This window comes from Triticum urartu, chromosome 4A (genome assembly GCF_056163025.1).
Source record: "Triticum urartu cultivar PI428250 chromosome 4A, HENAU_Tu73, whole genome shotgun sequence".
Lineage (NCBI taxonomy): Eukaryota > Viridiplantae > Streptophyta > Magnoliopsida > Poales > Poaceae > Triticum > Triticum urartu.
The window spans coordinates 608,827,769-608,836,906 of NC_141876.1; positions in this window are offsets into that span (position 1 = coordinate 608,827,769).

Genomic DNA, 9,138 nt, shown 5'->3' on the forward strand with positions numbered 1-9,138 from the left:
CTGCTTTAATGTTACTTTGTTCACTGCCAAGTTCTTATACCAATTTTAGAGACACCATATTATATAGTCGTGATACTCTCACACTTAATGAAGTTTATGAAGCTTTGAACTCTAAGGAGAAGATGAAACTAATGGTGCCTCATTATGGTTCAAGTTCATCCCAAGCCGAGGGATTATCTGTTCGTGGCAGGACAAAGGAGAAGAACTCACATAATGGAAACAGAGGCAAAAGTAAGAACGGCCACAGGGGCCGGTCGCAATCCAGAGACAAGAAATATTGCAGGTATTGCAAGAGAGACGGGCATGACATCTCAGAGTGTTTCAAGTTGCAAAATAAAGAAAAGAGAAAAGGTAACAAACAAGGTGAAAGTTCTGCTAACGTTGCTCGTGATGATAGTTCCGATGATGCTCTTGTCGTTATTGCTGGATGTGCTGAGACCAATGATGAGTGGGTACTTGATACTGCATGTACTTTTCATATGTGTCCACATAGAGATTGGTTTAATACTTTTGATTCCACTACTTCTGCTGGTTCCGTTTTGGGTTTTGATAATTCACCATGCAAGATTGAAGGCAAAGGTTCTATTCGAATCAAGATGTTTGATGGCATAATCAGAACTTTGACAGATGTTCGGTATATTCCGAAGATGAAGAGAAATCTTATTTCTATGAGTGCCCTTGATGCAAAGGGATACAAGTATTCAGGTGGAGATAGTGTTTTGAAAGTCACCAAAGGTTCCCTTATTGTGATGAAAGGTGATTTAAGTTCGACCAATGGTCTTTATTACCTTCGAGGTTCTACCGTTTCAGGTAACGCTACTCCAGCTATTTCAAAGAATTCTGATTGTGATGCTGCTAACCTTTGGCATATGCGTCTTGGACATATGAGTGAACTTGGTTTGGCAGAGTTAAATAAGAGAGGCCTTCTTGATGGATATGAACCTGGTAAATTAAAATTTTGTGAGCATTGTATTTTCGGCAAGCACAAGAGGGTGAAGTTCAATACTTCGACTCATACAACCGAAGGTATTCTTGATTATGTGCATTCTGATTTATGGGGACCATCTCGCAGAAAGTCACTAGGTGGTGCTAGTTACATGCTGACTATCATTGATGATTATTCGAGAAAAGTATGGCCTTATTTCTTGAAGCATAAATATGAAGCATTCTCAGCATTTAAGGAGTGGAGGATTATGATTGAAAGACAAACTGAAAAGAAGGTAAAGATACTTCGCACTGATAATGGTATGGAATTCTGTTCTAAACAATTTAAGAATTATTGCAAGTCTGAAGGCATTGTCAGACATTACACCGTTCCTTATACTCGTCAACAAAACGGTGTTGCTGAGCGTATGAACATGACCATTATTTTCAGAGCCCGTTGCATGTTGTCCAATGCAGGTTTGCATAGGTGTTTTTGGGCTGAGGCTGCTTCCACTGCTTGTTATCTCATTAACCGTTCACCATCTATTGCTCTTAATAAGAAAACTCCAATTGAGGTATGATCTGGTTCACCTGTTGATTATTCACAGTTGAGAGTTTTTGGTTGCACTGCTTATGCTCATGTTGATAATGGAAAGTTGGAGCCTAGGGCTGTTTAAGTGCATCTTTCTTGGTTATAAGTCTGGTGTTAAAGGTTTTACATTATGGAATCCTGAAACCCAGAAGGTTGTTATTAGCAGAAATGTTATCTTTAATGAATCTGCTATGTTACATGATGTTTCATCTACTAATGTTCCTGTTGAGAGTGAACAACAGCCTCCTATTCAGCAGCCTACTGTTCAGGTGGAGCATGTTATTGATTCAGGTGATACATCTGGTAATGAAATTGTTGATGCACATGATGAACCCGTCGTTGATGATGATAATGTCACTCCCACTCCAAATCAGCCTATTGTTCCACCCAGTTGGAATCTCGCACGTGACAGAGTCAGGCGGGGTATTAATAAACCGGACAGGTTAATTGAAGAGTGCAATATTGTTTCTTTTGCTTTATCTGTTGCAGAAGAAATTGAAGGTAATTCTGAGCCTTCTTCATATTCCGAGGCTATTATTTCTGGTAATAGTAATAAGTGGATGACCGCTATGCATGATGAGATGGAATCACTTGAAAATAATGGCACTTGGGATTTAGTAAAATTGCCTAGAGAGAAGAAACCTATTCGTTGCAAGTGGGTTTTCAAGAGGAAAGAAGGTGTTTCTCCTAATGATGAGACAAGATATAAAGCAAGGTTAGTTGCTAAAGGTTACAGTCAGATTCCAGGTATTGACTATAACGAAGTCTTTTCTCCTGTTATGAAGCATAGCTCTATTCGCACTTTACTCAGTATTGTTGCCATGCATGATCTTGAGCTTGAACAATTGGATGTTAAAATTGCATTCTTACATGGAGAATTAGAAGAGGATATTTATATGGAACAACCTGAAGGTTTTGTTATTCCTGGAAAAGAAAAGCTTGTCTGTAAGTTAAAGAAATCTCTTTACGGATTGAAGCAATCCCCGAGGCAGTGGTACAAGAGATTTGACACCTTTATGCTCTCTCAAGGTTTCAAAAGGTCTAATTATGATAGTTGTGTTTATTTGAAAACGGTCAAAGGTTCAACTATTTATTTGCTCCTTTATGTTGATGATATGCTAATTGCTGCAAAAAGTATGTCAGAGATTAATGAACTAAAGAAGCAATTGAGTAATGAATTTGAGATGAAGGATTTGGGTGCAGCAAAGAAAATACTTGGCATGGAAATATCCAGAGATAGACCGTCTGGAAAAGTATATCTAAGTCAGAGAGGATATATTGATAAAGTTCTTCATCGTTTTAACATGCATAATGCCAAGCCAGTAAGTACTCCATTAGCTACACACTTCAAATTATCATCAGCTTTATGTCCTAAGTCAGATGCAAATATTGAGTACATGTCTAGAGTTCCCTATTCGAGTGCAGTTGGTTCACTTATGTATGCCATGGTTTGTTCTCGTCCGGATTTATCTTATGCATTGAGTGTTGTCAGTAGATACATGGCTAATCCTGGAAAAGAGCATTGGAAAGCAGTTCAGTGGATTTTCAAATACCTGCGTGGTACTTCTAATGCTTATTTACAGTTTGGGAAAACTAGAGATGGACTTGTTGGTTTTGTTGATTCTGATTTTGCTGGTGATTTGGATAAGAGAAGATCACTCATTATGTTTTCACCATTGGTGGTTGTGTTGTGAGTTGGAGAGCAGTTTTGCAGTCTATTGTGGCTTGTTCCACTACTGATGCCGAGTATATGGCTATTTCTGAGGCATGCAAAGAAGCTATCTGATTGAGAGGTTTGTACACTGAGCTTTGTGGAGACTCATCTTGCCCTACCGTATTTAGTGACAGTCAAAGTGCTATATATCTTACAAAAAATCCAATGTATCATGAGAGAACAAAGCACATTGATGTCAGATATCACTATATTCGAGATGTTGTTGCTGAAGGTGATTTGAAAGTATGCAAGATAAGTACTCATAATAATCCTGCTGATATGATGACAAAGCCAGTTCCGACCAATAAGTTTGAGCTTTGCTCAGACTTAGTTGGTATTTCTCACTAGTCCTATGGACTTTGACGCACAAGGTGTTTATTCTGATTTGGATAGAGTTATTCACTTTCTTCGACTACTGGAGAAATTTGGATCAAGGTGGAGATTGTTAAATTGTGATCCAAATTATACCGTGTTGGACTAGACGTAGTACAACCGATGTGGGTCTTTGCGTTGACGTCGACGCGTACGAGTACAACTCGTTTACTTGTCCTCCAAGGACTCTCATGTATTGCCCTCTTATATACCCCATGTAGTCGCACCTCAGACGGTCTGTCGTCTCGTTCTTGTAATACTCCTCCTCATAGTGATCGCGCCTTTGTGCGCCCGTGGTTTTCTCCCGCAAGGGTTTCCACGTAAAAATTCGTGTCCCTCTGTCTCGTTTATTCTCGTTATTATCTAACACCCACTACAACTAATGCCAATTAAACCCATATGGGCCCTTAGAGATTTTTAGAAATTGCTAGATGGTCCTAAAGCCCATCCCATATTTCAACATCACTACTAGGGAAAACCTTATACACAGAATCTTAGCAGCAGCGCGGTCTAAAAACAGACGCTACTGCTAATTAGCAGCAACGAGCTTTAGAAAAGAGCGCTGCTAATGACTAAGGAGCAGTAGCGCTCTAGGTGAAAAGAGCGATACTACTATAATTGCCACGGTGTTGCCTCCAGGAAAGATATAGTAGTAGCGCCCTTCCCGTGGACGCGCTACCGCTAAAGAACTTAGTAGCAGCGGTTTTGCTTAAAACTCGCTGCTGCTAAGTATGACCGCAACTAATTAAGTTTAGTCCCATATTGCTAAGCGAACAAGGTGTTTACCACCTTAAATATGTTGCTTCTCAACCTATCTCAAGCACTTGATCTTCATTAAACTATATGTGTATGATTTGTGGTTGCAATATGAATCCTCGCCTGTACCTATACAGGTACAGTGAGGATTCATGTTGACTATTTAGATTGTACACAAAAAGATCAATGATGACCAATGTAAATTTTTGATGTTTTCACTAAACAAAAGAAATAGCTGCTTCCATTAGCAGTAGCGGTTTTTCCCAAAACGCGCTGTAGATAAGTTAGCTATAGCGCGTCTTCTGTACGTGCGCTACTGCTAGTTCGAGTTAACCACCCCCCGCATCAAAATTTCGCTAAGTCCTCCTTTCCCCCCTTCCCCCCCCCCACCGGCATGTTCCCCTACTCCCTGTCACCGCCTCCCGAGTGCGCCTGCGCCCTCACCGCCGCCGCCGCCACCCGCCCTCAACCTCACCGCCGCCGCTCTCGACCACACTGTCGCCGCCCTCGACCTCATCGCCGCCGCCCTCGACCGAGCCTGCCGAGCCCGCCGCCCAGGACCGCCGCCCTCCCGATCCCGAGCCCGCCCTCGCCGCCCCTCCGTCGCCGAGCACCTCCCCGCCACCGTCTCTCCCTCTGTAAGCCCCCCACCCCTCCCCAACCCCCTCTCTCTTTGCTTAGTTAGTAGATGATTTTAGTAGTAGTAGATGTTAATTTAGGGTTCATAGATAATGATTTTTAGAAGTAGTGGATATTAATTACTAGTAGTGATGGTAAACTAGTTGTATAATTAGCAGTAGTACATGTTAATTAGTAGTAGATGTAGTAGTTAGATGTTAATTAGTAGTAGTAGATGTGCTAGTTTCTTTCTATTTATAGTAAGTTTATATTTAGTAAGAACTAGTTGAATTAATAGAACTAGTTTAGTTTTAGTTGAACTAGTTAAGTTTTAGTTGAACTAGTATAGTAAGTAAATTAATAACTAGTTGAACTACTTCATTTTTAGAAAGGACTAGTTTTTTTCTTTTTATACTAAGTTTATATTTAGTAAGAATTAGTTGAATTAATAGAACTAGTTGAATTAATAGAACTAGTTGAACATGCCATATTTGGTGTTATTTTTTAGTTTAAGTAATTATTTCATGTTTTGGTTACACCTCCGAGTGGCCTATGTTTTGCCGGAGTGTTGATTAATTTCCGTTCCGGCAATTTCAGGTGCTCGATATGTCCTTTTTTAGCAAAGGTCATGCCGGATTTTTCCGTGAATTCTGGCATGACTTGTGCTAGAATATGTACAAGTTTAATCTTTGAATTATGAACGTAGGAAATGCCGTACTCGGACGACGACAGTCTCCCGGGGGAGTGCAGTTGGTGCCACGATGATCGAGGTATGTGCGACAGGTTCGTTCAGCTGGATGAAGATCGGCTCTTCAGCATTAAGCTCGAGGAGACCTTCGATGTTGAAACGGTACGCAACAACAACAAGTGTTTTCTTTTTCGTAATTAAGCATGACTTTAACTATTTCAACGTCTAATTTTCATCTTTTATAATTCGACTAGCTTATTCCATGCCATGCAAGACGCTATGTCTTGGAGAGGATGGGTTTTGAAGACCATGAAAATTTTCAAACAAAGAAAATACACCTAAGGACCCATCATGATATCGATTTTGAAGTAAATCTGTACAATTCTCAAAGCGTAACCCATTTTGGTTGTCAAAATTGAGAAGCACTTTGCAAAATATATGGTTTTTATGAGGGTATGATTGTCAGCATGGATCTTGGTGATCCTGACATCGAGCAAGACAATATGGACATTTGGGTCCTTGTTGATATGCTTCCGATTCTACCGCAATGTGAGTTTCTCAAACATAGTTATTAACTAATTTATATTGTTTATTTCAAAATAATTGACAGCTTATTTCCATTGACAGCTTATTTTGAATCTTCAAAGAATGTACAGAAGATGGTAGACAAAACCCACTACACTGATGGCTCCGAATTAACTTATAAGGAGAAAAATCATCTGATTGCTTATTGCACTTTTTTTGAGAATTACAATACCTATTATCGAACTCCTCCAAATTATGGTGAATACGTGCCACTAGTGCACGTGTTGAACCACGATAACTTCTATGGAGATACCCTGGTAAGATATTTTACTATTACGACATCCGTGCATCTTTTGCATACTTATAAAACTAGTACATCATTGCTAACTATGAAGTTATTACTATGTTTTTCAATAGAAAATCCCGATGGATTGTGTGCCTCATCTGATGTATTATAATGGTCGCCTTGAAGTTCTGAACCTACAGCCAGGTCATCCTACGGATCTCACCTGTGCATATCGAATTTCTGAAACCGGTGAACACATGCTAATCAAAGAGTGGAAAAAATGTTTGGACATTCGTAAGGAGGTTCTTGGAAGCAACATTAAGTGAAAGGCAAGAATTGGAGACAGGATAATCTGCATTCTCCATAATGGAGAGCGAGGGCTATCTTGTTTTTTGTTATTTTACCTTAGAGAATATAGTAGGTCCTAAGAGAATGTAGTAGGTCCTATGAGGTACAATATGTTTATTATGTGATACAATGTGTTAGAGTTGAAGATGTGAGGAGTACTTGTGATTACGACTAGTGACCAATGATATGATGATGATGATGATGATGATAAGTTGTTAATGATATGATGATGATGATATTTATTATATCATTGGGTGAAAGAACCGCGGATTAGTTTCAAGTGGATGTCCGTCCACTTGAAACTAGTCCACACGGTTCTTTCACCCCGTGATGTAATAACTCATTATGATGTAAAAACAATTTGTAAATTTCTGTTGTATGAAAATTTATGTAAAGGTGTACGAATACAACATGAAATAAAAAAAAATACGAAATAATAGTAGCAACGCGGGCAGAGAGAAGCGCTACTACTAATTACCAGCAGCGCTCCTCCTAGAACTCGCTGCTACTAAGTCGATTTAGCCGTAGCGTGGGTGGAGGCACGCTACTGCTATTCGTTAGCTGTAGCGCCTTATCAGTAGCGCACCACCCCGCGCTACTGATAGGTCTAAAACCCGCGCTGCTACTAGCCTTTTCCCTAGTAGTGCACCCCCGCCCCCCTCTCCCAAGTTTGTTTCGGGTTTACGGGAGAAAGTGCATCCAAACTGGTTGACGGACCGATACGGACTTGCATTGGATGGCTAAACACGTCCGGACCACACAGTCCAAACAATTCCGGATGATTTGAGGGTCCGTTTTGGAGATGCCCTGGGCCAGAGGAGACGAGTTTGAAGGTATTACCTTTTGGCATGAAGCAAGAAATTCAAATAAAGAAATACACAGGTTGGCACGATCTTCTCTGAGAAATGATATCGGCCAGTATGTATGGCTGATAGATCCGCCTGAAGACGTTTGTACCCCAAAACACTCTTGCTATTTGATCGATATATAGAGAGGTACAGTCTACTAAAAGAAAACCTGCACGGAATTCGTAATTCAAAAAAACTTCATGCCGAAATTATGTCTATAAAAACCACCTAGAAACTCACGGTGGAATGTAAATTATTATCGACGACACAATTTATATGGAAGACTATAAACATGCTACATGGCACAGCAAGATGACTACTTGACCCCAAACTTGAAGAAGAAAATCAAAACGTAGCACACATGATGACTCTCGTGTAGCATGTGCATCTTCTGCTTCCTTGGAGCAGTAGCGGCGACCATCCGCCAGGATTAGCACTACTCCCACTAATCTTCGGTACCTAATATGCTCTTTACGCAGTGTGAAATATATACGTGTCGAAAAGGCCAGCTACTGGACAAGAGACCCTGCGTCGCTCCGCTCGAGCGACTCGGGGAAACTTCGCGCGTCGCCGGCGGCCCCCTCCCCTGCGCCTCCTCTCCTCCGCCGCTGCCGCTGGCCTCGCAGCGGTGGCGGCGGCCCCCTGCCTCCGAAGGTGGCTCGGGGAGATCCGCGGCGGACGCGTGGTGACTGGGTGGCTGGGGTCATCTCGGTGGCGTCTCCACTCGAGCTCGATGCCGAGGGCGCGGTGAGCGCTGGGGGAGCAGGGGTGGCGTTGAGGTGACGCGCAGCCTGCTCGCCGGCGCCTGGCCGTGGTGCTCACAGGCGCTCCCCTCGGCGGCGGATCTGGCTGGCGTGCCGAATCCGGGCCAGCGGCTGGTTTTGGGCATCGGGGTGCGGTCCCTAGCCTCGGCGTGGTGGTCGCGCCATCTCCTGCGGCTGCCCGGGCGGCGTGGGGGCGGGGCCAGGCCGGTGGCCAGCCATTCCTTCTCTTCCGGCTAGATCCACATCGGGTGTGTGAGGTGCCTCCTCTGCTCGCGTCCTCCATCCGATGTGGCACCCCCCGGCGCCCCATGCTCCGTTCCACCCCCTTTGGCTGCTTCGGCAGCCTGGTGTGGTTCTGCGGGTGCTCGGTAGCCGTTGTTGCAGGAGGTTGGTGCCTCCGGGCGGTGGTGACTCCGGTCTCAGCAGCGGCGTGGCTCAGCAAGCAGATGGCGCGAGTGATGCTTCGGGTGAAATCCCTGTGTCGGCTTCGGGCGGCACCGGCGGCAGCGACGCCCTTCGGTGCCGGATCGCTCCCTGGAGGTGTCGTTGTGTGATACATGGTTCCCTGCATACTCTGTTCTTTCTCTGGGTGAAAGCCTTAATCCAGTTACTAGATTGGACGCCGGCGACGTCTTTGACGTCGTTTTACCACCTTGGTGGCGCCTGTCTATGGAGACGCTGCTCCATGCTGCTTGCCTGAGGT